A 16,185-nucleotide genomic window follows, 5' to 3' on the forward strand; every position below is an offset into this window, starting at 1 on the left:
ACAAATGTGAAGTCAAGTAGCCTGCATGTTTTGGTGCAGTGCCCAATTTACCATGGTTGTATAAATTCTTGGTTTCTTAGAGTATTATCAGAATATTAGCTTCTCAGAGTGTTTTTAAGGGGCATGGTTACTGATGGAAGGCCTGCCATTGCACCTTAATTTTCTTCATGTCCTTCACCTGAAGTGATTACTCCAGTTAAATCTAGTCCACTATCCTCAGCTAAGGGAGGAAAAGGGTAATTGGGGAAAAAACAGCTTTTGTAGTGATTTTAATATGTGTTTCTAGTAAAGGACCATTATTTGGCTGTCCAGAATACCTACCCTGTTCTCTTAAAAGTCAACAGTAAATAAGCAGAACAACATTTAGCCACATAGTGGTGAGTTGAGCATGGGAAGTTTTCTGCTATCATCTTTCTGGTTCATGTACTATTCTCATGAACATTTGTCGTCCTGCTTGACTGAAAAAAAAAGGCTGGGATGTAGCTTCATCCTTGATTTTGTCGTGTTCATCTAGTGACAACTGCAGAATGGCTTAAGTAATGAATTGGAGATTTATATCTGTAGGACCTGGGTGAGATCCATGAACAGAGCTCAGGAAACTGTCCTGTTTATTTTGGTCCTCAACCACTTGATACATACATAGATATATATGTCTGAGTTTTAGTTAAAGTGTCCAGGTAGATAGCAGGAGGTACAACTATCTTGTTTCTGGCTCTTGCCATTTACGGACTTCCCCAGAAGTCTCTGGAGCTGGAGTTGTCAGAATTCATTCAGTTATGGGGTGGCTCATGCTACTGTACTAGTTACCCTGGGCTGGTGAGGGGATGAATGCTTGATTTCCAAAATCCAGGTAACCATAATAGCAGTAGTACTGGCCCTACCAGCTCTGGTGGGATAGTTGTGTGGGATGAAGTACAGTTCAAGACTCCCACTTGTCAGCCATGATAAAAGTGGTTTTCTTCGGAATTGCTATTAGCCTTTCTATAGTAAAGGAACTTTGCAGCAATGGGAGCTTCAGTTGAAGGCACCATTGTTTCCCTTGTTCCCCAGTATTAGACAGGTCAAGGTAGAATCTACCTAGCTTCACAAGATGTTGTTCCAGCCAAGACCCAGTATCTATTCCTCTCCTATTTCTCTCAGGGAGTGAATGGCTTCTCATAGTATTTGCTGTTGAGTGTACTTGCAGTGTCATGAATATTCTTTTACTTTGAAACAGACTTGTGACTGTTCAGTTTTCACTTTGTCTCATGTTTTTATTGAAGAATGCTGGAACTGGTGCTTCTTAAACCCACTCTTTGCTTGAGTGGATCCATCTTGATTCCATAGTCTCAGCTTAAAAGACATCTCTCCAAAGCAACTTTCTCATATCATTCTAAGGTAAGACCCTCTTGTTAATCCATACTGCAGTAGCATGATTATTTCCTCCTTAACGTATATAGCTCTAGGAAACTGTAAGAGTGTGAGTGTGTGTATATGCATATGTATCAATAACTGCATTTACATTTAGTGTAACTATTGACTTTTGAATTTATGTCTTATATTTTTTTTCCTGGTTTTTTGTTTTGTTTTGTTTTTTGTTTGTTTGGTTTTGGGGGTTTGTTGTTGTTGTTGTTGTTGTTGTTTTTACTTCTCTTTCCATTCCTCCATTTCCCATTTCCTGCCTTGTTTTGGGTTACTTGAATTTTTTTTTTAGTATTCCATTTTAATTTATCAATTATGCTTTTGACTATATATCTTTGTATAGTTTTTTAGGGTTTCTAAGGTTTCCAGTATGCATACTTAAGTTTTCATAGTCTTCTTAGAATCAGTATTTTATCACTGCAAGTTGAATGTAGAAATCCAGCCACCATGTAAGGTCATTTACTGTCCCAATTTTGCATTATTGTTGCATATCATATCTACATAGATTGAAGCCCCTTTAGATAATGTTATATTTTCACTTTTAACTGTTAAACTTATTTTAAAGAACTCAAGCAGAGAATAATAGTTCATTATTTTTACTTATATGTTTATCATTTCTGTTACTTTCTCTTTATTCTTGATGTATAAAGTTTCTTTTTAGTATCATTTTCCTCCTGTCTGGAGTACTTCCTTAAGTAATTCATTTAGAAAAGGTCTCCTAGCAACAAATTTTCTTAGTTTTTTTTTCATCTGACAATCTTTATTTCACTTCATTCTGAAAAGATATTTTTATTGGATATACAGTCTATGTTGACATTTTCTTCCTCTCAGCACTTTAAAAAAAGGGGTGTCATTTCCTTCTGGCTTCTATAGTTTCTTTCTTTTTTCTTTTTTTTTTTTTAAGATTTATTTTAGAGAGAGAGTTCAGGGGTAGGGAGGAGGGACAAAGGGAGAGGGAGAGAGAAATTCTCAAGCAGACTCCCTGCCTAGTGTGGAGCCAGCATGCGGTTTGTGGGCTTGCGGGGCTCTATCTCATGACCCTAAGATCATGATCTGAACTGAAATCAGGCACTTAACCAGCAACCACCCAGGCACCCCTGGCTTCTATGGTTTCTGTTGATATCCACTGTCATTTGAATTGTCAGTCCCCTATAGGTGATATGTGATTTCCTCTGGATGCTTCCAAAATATTTTTTTCTTATCTTCAGTTTCCACACTTTAGTGTTCAGATAAATTGAAATGCTGTATTGGGCATGGATTATTTTTGTTTTTATCCTATTTGAGGTTATTACACTTCTAGAATCTTTAGGTTTCTCTATTTCACAAAATTTGGAAGTTTCCAAATATTTTTCAAATATCTTTTTCAGCACTGTACTCTTTAACTCCTTTCCTTCTGATACTCTGACAGGAATGCTAGAATTCTTGTTATTACCCCATAGATCCCTGAGTCTTAATTTTTTTTCTCTTTGTTCTGCACATTAGATAACTTCAGTTGATCTATCCTAAGGTTCAGTGACTCTTTTCTTTGTCATCTTTATTTTGTCATTGAAAGTATCTGTGATCTTTTTGTTGTTTATTTTATATTTCTGTTTCAAGACTGTTCCTTGTTAGAACATTTTTGTAATATCTATCTTAAGGTCTTTATCAGACAGTTTCAACATTGTATCATTTCAGTGTTCATGACTGTTATCTTTTCTCATGTGAATTGAGATTTTCCTGGTTCTTCATATGCCCAATACTTTTTTTTACTAGAATCTGGACATTTTAAATATTATGTCATGTATAGTTTAAATAAATTAAATAATTTATATCTGTTATGAAATTTTGAGTCTTGGAGACTCATAAATTATACAGAGAATGTTGTTATTTTTGTCTTAGCGGGCAGTTGATCTAGTTAGGTTCAGGACAGAAGTTACAAGCTGTATTTTGTGGTTCCAATGCCAGCTTTATTTTCAGATTTGTCCTGTGTATGTACCAGAGGTTGTCTTGGACCTATGCATGGACCTATGTGTTATTTTTTTTTTCTTAATTTCTTTTGTATGCTGATTAAAATCTGATCCATATATGTGCAGCTTGTGGATAAGCCCAGAATTTAATAGCAATTTTATGGAATTATTTTCCTGAGCCCTTTTCTCTCCATGATATCACTGTTATTTTTTCAGTTCCCTGCAGCTGCCCTTTTTGGCCCTCCAGCTAGCAAGTGATGGCTTTATTTACTGTACTCTCATGCACATTTCTGTAACTGAGCCCATGTTCAAGGCCAAGTGGTGAGAGGACAAAGAGAGGAAAATAAAAGCAATGGGATTTCACCAGACACTCATGGGACCACACTATTTTTTTAAAGTGCAGAAATTATAAGTATGCATCTAGGTGAGTTTTCATAAAGTGAATATACCCATGTTAGCAGCAGTCAGACCAAGAAGCTAAGCATCACCAGACCACAGAAGTGCCATCTTTTTTTCCCTACTCCCCAAGGGTAACTACTATCATGACTTTTAATACAATAAATTAGTTTTGGTTCTTTTTGAACAGTACAGAAATAGAATCATGTGGTATATTTTCTTTTGCTTGTGTTTGTGAGATTCATTTTGTTGTTGCATCTGCATGAAGCTATAATTTTTTAAAAAAATTTTATTGTTTTATGATAATTCCTGTGTTAGAATATAATAAAATTTATTTTTAAGGCTATTCTATGGTAGATAGAATTTTGGTTGTTTCCAGCTTAGAAGCATTATGGACAGTGGTTTTGCATTTCTATTTAATGTATATTAAATGTATACGTAATTTAGTAAACTAATGTATACTAAAGAATCACATTGCTGATATGCCCATGTTCAGCTTTAGTAGATATTGCCAAATAGTTTCCAAAGTTATTAAACCAGTTTCTTCTCTCAGTATTACTACATGAGAGTTCTGTTTGCCCTAATCCTTGACAACACTTAGTATTACCTGTCTTTTTCATTTTATCTTTTCTGGTATGTGTGACATGGTAGACCATTATGGCATTAGTTTGCATTTCTCTAATGATGAGTGAAATTAAACATCTTTTCATGTATTTATTTTCCAGTTAGATATCCTCTTTTGTAATGTGCATTTTGAAGATTCATTGCCCATTTTATACTTGGGCTTGTTACTGTTTCTGTTATTGAATTGCTGGTGTTCCTTTATATGGTCTGGATATATGTCTTTGTCAAATACACATATAACTGTCTGAAGTTTGTCTTTTCATTGTGTTATAGCTATCTTTTGATAAACAAAAGTTTTCATTTTAATAAAATTCAAATTGTCAATCTCGTTTTTATAGTCATTTTTTAAATATCCTGTTTTAAAAAGGAAAACCTCTGCCTGCCACAAAATCATGAAGACATTCTCTGTTGTTATCTTCTGAAAACTTTATTGTTTGTCATTAACATTTAGGTCTGAATTTTCCCTGGAAGGTATTTTTTTGTGTTTGTGTTAAGTTTGAGGCTGGGGATTGGGTATACAAGAGTCATTTAATTTAGTTAATTTATCTTTTTAATGTAGATGTCTAATTGATCAACCACCAGTTGTCAAAAGTTGGTTCTTTCTTCAGATACTTTAGCAGTGAATTTATCATAAATCAAGTGCTTACGTAAATAGTGGACCCATTTCTGGATGCTCTTTTCTGTTCCATCAGTCTATTTGTCTATCCCTGTACCAATAATACATTGCTCTTTAGGGTAGACTTAGAAGAAATATTGTATCTGGTGGTGTAAACACCTTACATATATTCTTCTTTCAGATTGTTTTGGTTATTCTTGGTCCTTTGTGTTTCCATAAACATTTTAGAACCTGCTTGTCAATATCCACAAAATGAAATTTTCTGGGATTTTGATTGAGATTGTGTTTTGGGAAAATTGATATCTAGTTTCTAAATGCATTATATTTTACACTTATTTTAGTCTTCTTTAAATTTCTCTTAGTAATGTTTTAAAGTTTTCTATGTAGAAGACTCTATACATTTGTTGGATCAATTTCTAGTATTTGATTTTATTTTATGCTCTTGTAAACTGTGTTTTAAATTTCATTTTCTTAATGTCTGTTTGCTAGTATATAAAAAACCATTCACATATATATATATATTTACTTTATAGCTAGGTATTTGCTAAATTCACTTAATTCTTTTAGATTTTGTGGGTTCCCTTAGAGTTTTATTAAAACATTCATCATTTCTGTGAATAATTACAGTTTTGTTTCTACCTTTCCTGTCTGTGTAACTTTTAATTTTCCAGATTTATTTAGATATAATTGACATATAGCATGGCATAAGTTTAAGGGGTACAGTGTGATGGAAATGTGATGGAAAATGATTAACACAGCAGGATTAGTTAACACCTCTGAAACCTTACATAATTACCAATTCTTTTTTGAGGTAAAAGCATTTAAGATTTACTCTCAGCAACTTTCAAGTATATCCCCAGAAGTTATTTATCCCTACATGTTATCTTTTAACTGAAGTCTGTGTCCTCCATATACCTTTAATTTCTATTTCTTGTTATATTAGCTAGAATCTCTAGTACAATATCAAAGAAAGGCATAATACTTGCACTAGGTATTTTTGTCTGTTTGTTTTTTCATTAAAAATGCCCCTTATCAAACTAAATAAGTTGTTTTTTTTTTCTTAATTTCTCAGTTTTCTAAGTTGGCTCTGTGTGTGTGTGTGTGTGTGTGTGTGTGTGTGTGTTTAAATCAACACAGGTTTTTGAATTTTATCACATTCTTTTCTGGATATATTGAAATCTTTTTTTTTTTTCACCCTTTAATATGTTAACACTTAAATTAAAATAATTTATTTTTGAATGTTACTCCACTCTTACATTTCTGGAATAAACCCAACTTGATGTTGATGTGTTATCCTTTTTTTTTTTTTTTTTTTAAATGGGGAACTGGATTGAGTTTGCTAATATTTTCCTTAAGATATTTTTGTCTGCATTCAAAAAAAGAGATTGGCCTATAATATGTTTTAAAATACATATATATATATATATATGTCTCAGCTGGTTAAGCGCCAGCCTTCTGCTCAGGTCATTATCCTAGGGTCCTGGGATCCAGCCTTAGGTGAGGCTTCCTGTTCAGCCAGGAGTCTGCTTCTCCCTCTCCCTCTGCCTTGCCCCATTTGTGCTCTCTCCCATGTATTCTCTCTCTCAAATAATTAAATAAAATCTTTTTAAAAAGATAAATAATATAGATATTATGTTCTTGTCAGGTTTTGGTTGCAGAGTTATAGTATTCTCACAAAACAAGTGAGAAAAAAAGTATTCCTCTTTTTCTACCCTTGGGAAAATATATGTATGATTGGTACTATTCTTTCAGGAAGAATTTATCTGTAAAGCTATTTGGGCCAGAAGTTTTCCCTATGGAAAGATCTTAAATATTTAATTTCCTTCTTTGTGGAAAGATTTTGAATTAAATATGCAGCTTTTTTGTGTGTCCATTTTCATAAAATGTGTTTTTCAAAAGATTTATCCATTTCATCTAATTTTCAAATTCATTGATAACTTGGTTACCATATCCTCTTATTATCTTTGTAATAATCTCCTTTTCATCTGGGTTTCAAATTTTTGAAATTTGACATTACAGACTTTGTAATGTCTGTAGATCCATAGGAATGCATCATTTTTCATTCCTGTCAAGGTTATTTGTGCCTGTTTCTCTTTGCTTTAAAATCCAGATTTCTAGAGGATGATTTTATTTGTCATTCTAAAAAGGAATTTTTAGATTTCTTCTTTATATATTGCTTTATTTCAAAATACTTGGGGTATTTTATGATTAACATTTTGTTATTAATTTTGAGTTTATGGTCAGAAAACATATGCTAAATTTATTCAGACTTCTTTTCTGAACCAGGGCAATTTTAGTAAATGTTCTGTATACACCTGATAATAGTGTGTATTTTGTAGTTTTTGGATGTAGGGTTCTCTACATATCAATTAGATTAAATTTGTTAAATATTGGTGCTCAAAACTTTTATTTCTCTGTTGAAATTTTTAACCCTGTATTTTATCATTTACTAAGATTTATCATTTAAAATTTACATATGATTGTGAATTTGGCTATTTCTCCTTTTGTTTTGTCAGTTTTTGCTCTTGAAGGCTGTATTATTAGTTGTGTACTAATTTAGAATTGTAATCTAATTATTAGATTAACTAGAATTTCTTGTCACTACTAAATTCTTTTCCTCTACTATATCTTGATTAGGTATAGATTCTACTTAGACTGATGTTATAATATATAGTTATATGTATAGTTTTAAACTATAAATATAAATATTGATTGGATTGTTTGTTCCTTGGGTATTGAGTTTGATAAGTTCTTTATAGATTTTGGATACTAGCCCTTTATCTGATATGTCATTTGCAAATATCTTCTCCCATTCTGTAAATTGTCTTTTGGTTTTGTTGACTGTTTTGCTGTGCAAAAGCTTTTATCTTGATGAAGTCCCAGTATTTCATTTTTGCCCTTGCTTCCCTTGCCTTTGGTGATGTTTCTAGGAAGAAGTTGCTGCAGCTGAGGTCAAAGAGGTTGCTGCCTGTGTTCTCCTCAGGATTTTGATGGATTCTTGTCTCACACTGAGGTCTTTCCTCCATTTTGAGTCTATTCTCGTGTGTGGTGTAAGCAATGGTCCAGTTTCATTCTTCTGCATGTGACTATCCAATTTTCCCAACACCATTTGTTGAAGAGACTGTCTTTCTTCCATTGGACATTCTTTCCTGCTTTGTCGAAGATTAGTTGACCATAGAGTTGAGGGTCCATTTCTGGGCTCTCTATTCTGTTCCATTGATCTACCTGTCTGTTTTTGTGCCAGTACCATACTGTCTTGAAGATGATAGCTTTGTAATAGAGCTTGACGTTTGGAATTGGGATGCCACCAACTTTGGTTTTCTTTTTCAACATTCCTCTGGCTAATTGGGGTCTTTTCTCTTCCATATAAATTTTGGGATTATGTGTTCCATTTCTTCGAATAAAATTGATGGTATTTTGATAGGTATTGCATTAAATGTATAGATAGCTTTAGATAGCATAGACATTTTCACAGTATTTGTTCTTCCAATCCTTGAGCCTGGAACATTTCTCCATTTCTTTGTGTCTTCCTCAGTTTCCTTCATGAGTACTTTGTAGTTTTGCAAGTACAGATTCTTTGCCTCTTGGTTAGGTTTATTCCTAGGTAGCTAATGGTCTTGGGTGCAATTGTTAATGAGATCGACTCCTTAGTTTCTCTTTCTCTGTCTTGCTGTTGGTGTATAGAAATGCAACTGATTTCTGTGCATTGATTTTATATCCTGATACTTTGCTGAATTCCTGTATGAGTTCTAGCAGTTTTGCAGTGGGGTCTTTTGGGTTTTCCACATAAAGTATCATATCATCTGCAAAGAGTGAGAGTTTGACTACTTCTTTGCTGATTCAGATGCCTCTTATTTCTTTTTGTTGTCTTATTGCTGAGGCTAGGACTTCTAGCCTCAGCAATATGTTGAATAGCAGTGCTGACAGTGGACAGCCCTGCCGTATTCCTGACTTTAGGGGAAGAGTTCTCAGCTTTTCCCCATTGAGAATGATATTTGCTCTGGGTTTTTATACATGGCTTTGGTGATATTGAGGTATGTACCTTCTGTCCCTACACTTTGGAGAGTTTTGATCGAGAAAGGATGCTGTATTTTGTCAAATGCTTTTCCAGCATCTGTTAAGAGTATCATATGATTCTTGTTCTTTCTTTTATTAATGTATTGTATCCCATTGATTGATTTGTGGATGTTGAACCATCCTTGCAGCCCAGGAATAAATCCCACTTGGTCATGGTGAATATTCCCTTTAATGTCCTCTTGGATCCTGTTTGCTAGTATTTTGATGAGAATTTTGCATCTCTGTTCACCAGGGATATTGATCTGTAGTTCTCCTTTTTGATGGGGTCTTGTCTGGATTTGGGATCAAGGTAATGCTGGCCTGATCAAATGAGTTTGGAAGTTTTCCTTCCATTTCTATTTTCTGGAACAGTTTCAGGAAGGTAGATATTGATTCTTCTTTAAATGTTTGTTAGAATTCCCCTGGAAAGCATCTGGCTCCGGGCTCTTGTTTGTTGAGAGATTTTTGATGACTGTTTCAATCTCCTTACTGGTTATGGGTCTGTTCAGGTTTTCTCTTTCTTCCTGGTTCAGTTATGGTAGCTTATGTCTCTAGGAATGCATCCATTTCTTCCAGATTGTCAAATTTGCTGGTGTATAGTTAGTTGCTCATAAAATGTTCTTAAAATAGTTTCTACTTCTTTGGTGTTGGTTGTGATCTCTCCTCTTTCATTCATGATTTTATTAATTTGGGTCCTTTCTCTTTTCTTTTTGGTAAGTCTGGCCAGGGGTTTATCAATCTTATTAATTCTTTCAAAGAACCAGTTCCTAGGTTTTTTGATTTGTTCTAACTGTGGTTTTTTGTTTTGTTTTGTTTTGTTTTGTTTTCCTTGTGGTTGCTATTTCATTGATTTCTGCTCTGCTCTTTATTATTCTCTTCTCCTGCTGGGTTTAGGCTTTCTTTGCTCCTTTCTCCAGCTCCCTTAGGTGTGAGGTCAGTTTGTGTAGTTGAGTCCTTTTATTGTTTCTTGAGAAAGGTTTGTACTGCTATATACTTTCCTTTTTGGACTGCCTTGGCTGTGTCCCAAAGATTTTGAACAGTTGTATTTTCATTTTCATTTGTTTCCATGAATTTTTTTAAATTCTTCTTTAATTTCCTGGTTGACCCATTCATTCTTTAGTAGGATGCTCTTTTGCCTCCATGTATTTGAGTTCTTTCCAGCTTTCCTCTTGTGATGGAGTTGTACTTTCAAAGCATCGTGGTCTGAAAATATGAAGGGAATGATTCCAATCTTTTGGGACCGGTTGAGACCTGATTTGTGACCCAGGATGTGATATATTCTAGAGAATGTTCCATGTGCACTAGAGAAGAATGTGTATTCTATTAATTTGGCATGGAATGTTCTGAATTTATCTGTGGTGTCTGTGTGGTCCAGTGTGTCATTTAAAGCCTTTATTTCCTTGTGGATCTTATGCTTGGATGATCTGTCCATTTCAGTGAGGGGGTGTTGAAGTCCCTCACTATTACCATATTATTGTAGATGTGTTTCTTTGATGTTGTTACTAATCAGTTTATAAAATTGGCCGCTCCCATGGTAGAGGCATAGATATTTAAAATTGTAATATCTTCTTGTTAGATGGACTCTTTAAGTGTGATATAGTGTCCTTCCTCATCTCTTATTATAGCCTTTGGCTTAAAATGTAATTTATCTGATATAAGGATTGCCACCCAGCTTTCTTTTGATGTCCGTTAGCATGGTAAATTGTATTCCCCTCCTCACTTTAAATCTGGAGGTGTCTTTGGATCTAAAATGAGTTTCTTGCAGATATCATGTTGATGGGTCTTGGTTTTTTCGTTTGTTTGTTTGTTTTGTTTTGTTTTGTTTTATTCATTCTGATACTCTGTGTCTTTTGATTGGGGCATTTAGCCCACTTACATTCAGGGTAACTATTGAAAGATATGAATGTAGTGCCATTGTATTGCCTGTAAGGTGACTGTTCCTTTATATTGTCTCTGTTCCTTTCTGGTCTACTATTTTTAGGCTCTCTCTTTGCTTAGAGGACCTCTTTCAATATTTCCTCTAGGGCTGGTTTGGTGTTTGCAAATTCTTTTAATTTTTGTTTGTCTGGGAAACTTTTTATCTCTCCTATTTTCAATGACAGCCTAGGTGGATATAGTATTCTTGGCTGCATATTTTTCTCATTTAGTGCTCATGCCAGTCCTTTCTGGCCTGCCAGGTCTCTGTGGATAGGTCTGCTGCCAATCTAATATTTTTACTGTTTTATGTTACAGACCTCTTGTTCTGAGCTGCTTTCTGGATTTTCTCTTTGTCACAGAGACTTGTAAATTTTACTATTATATGATGGGATGTTGACCTATTTTTACTGATTTTGAGGGGGATTCTCTATGCCTATTTGATTTTGATACTTGTTTCCTTTGCCAAATGAGTGAAATTCTTTATTATAATTTGCTCCAATATATCTTCTGCCTCTCTCTCTTTTTCTTCTTCTTCTGGATCCCAATTATTCCAGTATTGTTTATCTTACGGTATCACTTACCTCTCAAATTCTCCCCTCATGTTCCAGTAGTTATTTGTCTCTCTTTTGCTCAGCTTTTTTTATTCTTCAGCATTTGGTCTTCTGTATCACTAATTTTCTCTTTTTCCTCATTTATCTTAGCAGGAAGAGTCTCCATTTTTTATTGCACCTCATTAAAAGCTTTTTTTTATTTCAACTTGGTTAGATTTTAGTTCTTTTTTTCTTCAGAGAGGGGTTTTATTTCTCCAGATAGGGATCCTCTGTACTAATATAGTATGTTTATTATCAGATATAATATATCTAATATATATCTAATATGCATATTATATGCATATATTAGACCTGTGAAAGAACAGAGCCACACACATGATTTAGGGTATATTTTGGTCTGTTAGAAGAAACTGCCTCCTAACATTTTAAAGGAAGAAGAACTTATTGATATATAAAAATAAGGGTAAAAAAATGAAGGGATGGAATATGACTGTAACTATGAAAATTAATAAAGTTTCTAAAAAAGGAATTGATAAAAAGTTGTTTGAGAAAGAAAAAAAAAAGAGGAAAGAATATGGTCAGTCTCGATACTAGAACAAAGCCATGTGCTAGATTTTGGTTATATTTTGACCTGTTAGAAGAAACTGCATCTCAAAATTTTAAAGAAAGAAAAACCTATACGTATACAAAAAATAAGGTTAAATACAATGAAGGATAGAATATCACTATAACAATGGAAATTTAAAAAGATTTTTTTAAAAAGATATTGGTAAGATAAAATAATTTAAAAAGGTTAAAATAAGAAATAGGAAAAAAATTTAAAATAGAATAAGAAAAAAATACAATTAAAGAAGTTTAATTTTGAATGAGTTCAGTATCGTGGAAAAAGAGCCACGGATTCTATGTGTTGCATTCCCCCCGGCTCTGGAGTTCCGAAGTTCTCATTGATCAGTGAACTTGGTCTTGGCTCTTTGCTCTTGATGATCTTTTGGGGGAGGGGCCTATTGCAGTGATTCTCAGATGCCTCAATGGTGGTGGAATTGCACTACCCTTTCCAGGGGCCAGGCTAAGTAATCTGCTTGGGTTTGCTCTCGGGAGCTTCTGTTCCCGGAATGCCTTCTGTACAGCTTTGGAGGAGGAGAATGAAGATGGTGGCCTTCCAATATCCAGCCTGGAGGAGCCAAGAACTCAGAGTCCCACTCATCAATGTGCCCTCAGAGAAAAATAGTCAATCACTCCTGTCTCCCTGGTCTCTGGCAACACTCTGAGCTTACCGAGCCTTTGACGGAGTATTTCTGTCTCTGGCACATAGCACTATTTGGAGTCTCCAAACCCAGGAGATTCCTGCAGCACACTCCAACACCGCTCCTCCTGGAGGAGGAAGAAGAGTCTCTCTCTGGATCTGCCATTTGTGGGATCCCTGCTCAAAGAGCAGTGGCCCAACTTTGCCTCAGATCATGGTTTAAGGTAACCCCGAGCTGAGAGACTACTCCTCAACTCTGTCTCTGTGGCTGGCTTCCCTACTCTGATACCTGAGAGCTCTGCCACACTCAGACACCCGTGGTCTTTTAGTGACCCCAAATGTCCTGAGATCACACTGTCCTTGCAAGGACTCCACCCCCCGCTTAGCCTATGGAGGGACATTGCTCAGTGGAGCAGACTTCTAAAAGTTCCGATTTTGTGTTCTGCTGCTTTACTGCTTGCTGGGAGCCAACCCCACGCCCCACAGTCTATCTTTCCATTTTTTGCCTTGGATTCACTTCTCTGCACGTCCTTCCTTCCAGAAAGTGGTTGCTTTTCATCTTCTCTTTGATCTCCTGTTCAGTCTGTATGTGTTCAGAATGGTTTGATAACTATCTAGCTCAACTCCTGGGACCTGATGGTATTTAGGTCTCCTACTCCTCTGACATCTTGCTCCTCCCCTATTAATTTATTTTTGAGAGTGAGAGAGCAAGCACGCAGGGGAAGGGGCAAAGGGAGAGAGACCAACCCCAACCAGACTCCACACTGTGGACCCTGACATTGGGATCAATCCTATTACCCAGAGATCATGACCTGAGCTGAAATCAAGAGTCCAACACTTAACTAGCTGAGCCACCTATGCACTGCAGTCTTGCTATTTCTTATTCATCTATTTTCAAGTTTATAAAATCTCTTCTTCTGTTTTGTCTAATCTGCAATAGCTGCATCTTTTGAGTTTTTGATTTCAGTTATTTTATTTTTAATTCTAGAATATCATTTAGTTTTTCATAGATCCTATTTCTCTGGTAATTCTCAATCTTTTCTTCTACTTTTAAAACCACATTAATAAAAAATACATTAATCACAATATTTAAAAGTTTCTGCCTGATGATTCTCTTACCTGTTACATTTTTTTGAGTTTTTGTTGTTGTTGTTGTTTTTGTTTTTGGTTATTCAGTTAGAGCTCCTGGCTTGCCTGATGATGATCTTTGCATGTGAAAATTGAGAAGACTTTGTGTGATATTGTGTTTTCCCAAGGATGATTTAATTTTCTTCTTGCCGATAATTACAGTAAAGTTACTTCATCTTGCTCTGATCAGGAATTGATCATTTGAAGTTGGGCTTCTATATTTCTGTTAGCTAGCTTCTCTCTGTTTGGCCTTTACTACTATAAATAATCATTAGAGGTTCAGATAAGATTCTGGAATGATTTTCAAGTTGGTCCCTAACCTCCAGTTTTTGCCTTCTTGACACCATAAGACCATAAGAACTTGACACTATACATTCTGTTTAATTTTCTAGTATTCAGGTTGATGCTTTCTGCTACTTTTTTTTTCCCCCAGGGGGTATGCTTTTCACTGCATGAGAGGTATCTGTCAATGTCTTAAGGGTGAAAAGTGTGAAACAACATAGTTTTCACCCTATTGCATTTACCTACTATCCAGGATCTTCACTCCCCAAGTCATGGCTGTCTTCACAGCTCCCAAATATATTTTTTGTTTCCACTCCACTAGAGTACTTAATGCTCTGATCCAGAGCTTTGTGTTCCATGTCTCAGCCCAGTGCTACTTAGGATCACTAAATGTCTTAAGTGCAAATGTTGTAAACATCAAAAGGCTTAAGTTACTGTTTTTTCCTTTAAAATATCTTGAGTTTTAAGATAAAACCACTTTGGTTGGTTCCTGTTCCCTTCATCAAATGGTTTTTCAAATTATTCTTATTTAGCTTGTTAGTTTTTCTCAGCAGTATGGGTGTTTTGATATAAGCCACCCAATCATTGTAGAACTGGAGGCCCTCCCATGATGCCATTTTGGTTAACAGGTTGTTTGAGAGTGCATGGTAGTTAACTATTTCATTAGTATACAAAGTAATTTATGAAGATGCACTGCTACTTTCAAATGTATTTGTACCTCCCCTTCATATGAATTCCTTACATCTATTTGGACCTAAATATGATTTCTTCAGTATTTAAAAGTACAAAAAACTTTTTAGTGAAGTTCATTTGACTTGTACAAATCGATTTATCTACATTTGAATAGTTATATTAATCACCTTAGTTAAACCATTTTGAAATTTAAGAATCACAAAAATGTCATTGCTATTTTCTGAAAGAAAGTTGTACAAAGGATAACTTGTAGTTTAGGTAAGTATATGCATTCTTAGAGTACAAATAATAATGGTTTCAGTGATCTATAATATTCTTCCCCATTTGCATTGTAAATCACAATTATTTTTCCTTTTTAATAACCTGGTGCTAGTTTTCTTTTACAATGGGTTAAGGGGTTTAAAACGGGAAGTTAATGTTAATTAAAAGGTCCCATCCATGTGTATCTTGTGGTGATAGCAAAGAATAACTAGGCATAGAAAATAGCTTTGTAAATGAGGTATAAAGAATTTTTGAAACTATTTTGATTTACTCATTTCTTTTCCTGAAATTTTCTTGTCTACCTGGATAATGTGATTAATGTAATAGTAAAATCATCAACAGCAAATATATCAGTATTTGTCCTAGTAGATCTAGTACTGGAAACTTGGATAAAATGAAACTGTTACAGTGAGAGTTGAGCAGTAAAGATCTAGAGAGGCATTCTATTTAGACATCATGAAGATTTATTTATTGTTATTAATAACCCACTGTATTTTATACTAATGAAAGCCTCAAAAGTTGAATACTTTCTGAAACAAAGAATAAAAAATAAATAAAGTACCAAGTAATTATTTTAGGGACTATAGAATCCTTAGGTATCTTGTGACTTATCTTCCATTTGGCTCTGCCAATCAGAGATATAGTGTTGTTTCTATCTTTCTGTTTTTGTCTGTATCATAAATGATCATAAAATCTATGATCATAGATATTTATGGTTCTAAATGGTTTGTACATAATTTAGAAAGACATTGAGAATCATGGACTCTTTTGATTTGAAAGTATTAAAAAACAAACCCGGAGGTTGGAGTCAGGTAGCCAGTGAGCTAGCTACAATTACATGTTGCTGTCAGGCGAGGCTCTTATTTTCTCTGGATTCCCAATTTCCTTCTCCATAAAATGAGACGTTGTAAAGCATTTACCTTACGTTCTCAGAGTCATTACAAAGACCAGATGAAAAGTTCTATGTGAAAATCTTTTCCCAAAGACTATTACGCAAATTCAGGTGGTTCTTATTGTTATCCTCCTCATTATTGTTGGGGCCAATGATGATGGAGGGCTATAACACTACTC

General features: G+C 34.7%; 1 protein-coding gene across 15 annotated transcripts in view; it reads left to right on the forward strand.

The window, feature by feature from the left end:
- The window catches only part of ZBTB20 (zinc finger and BTB domain containing 20), a 785,951-nt gene that overhangs the window by 179,701 nt on the left and 590,065 nt on the right, over positions 1–16,185 (forward strand). For 4 of the 15 annotated variants that reach the window (XM_032360146.1, XM_032360066.1, XM_032360103.1 and 1 more), the window contains one exon: positions 1,263–1,377. The exons of the other annotated variants lie outside the window; for them this stretch is intronic. The gene's annotated coding sequence lies outside the window, so the exon portion shown is untranslated. The remainder of the gene's footprint in view (positions 1–1,262; positions 1,378–16,185) is intronic. 15 annotated transcript variants of the gene reach the window in all.

Source organism: Mustela erminea, chromosome 1 (genome assembly GCF_009829155.1).
Source record: "Mustela erminea isolate mMusErm1 chromosome 1, mMusErm1.Pri, whole genome shotgun sequence".
NCBI classification, from domain to species: domain Eukaryota; kingdom Metazoa; phylum Chordata; class Mammalia; order Carnivora; family Mustelidae; genus Mustela; species Mustela erminea.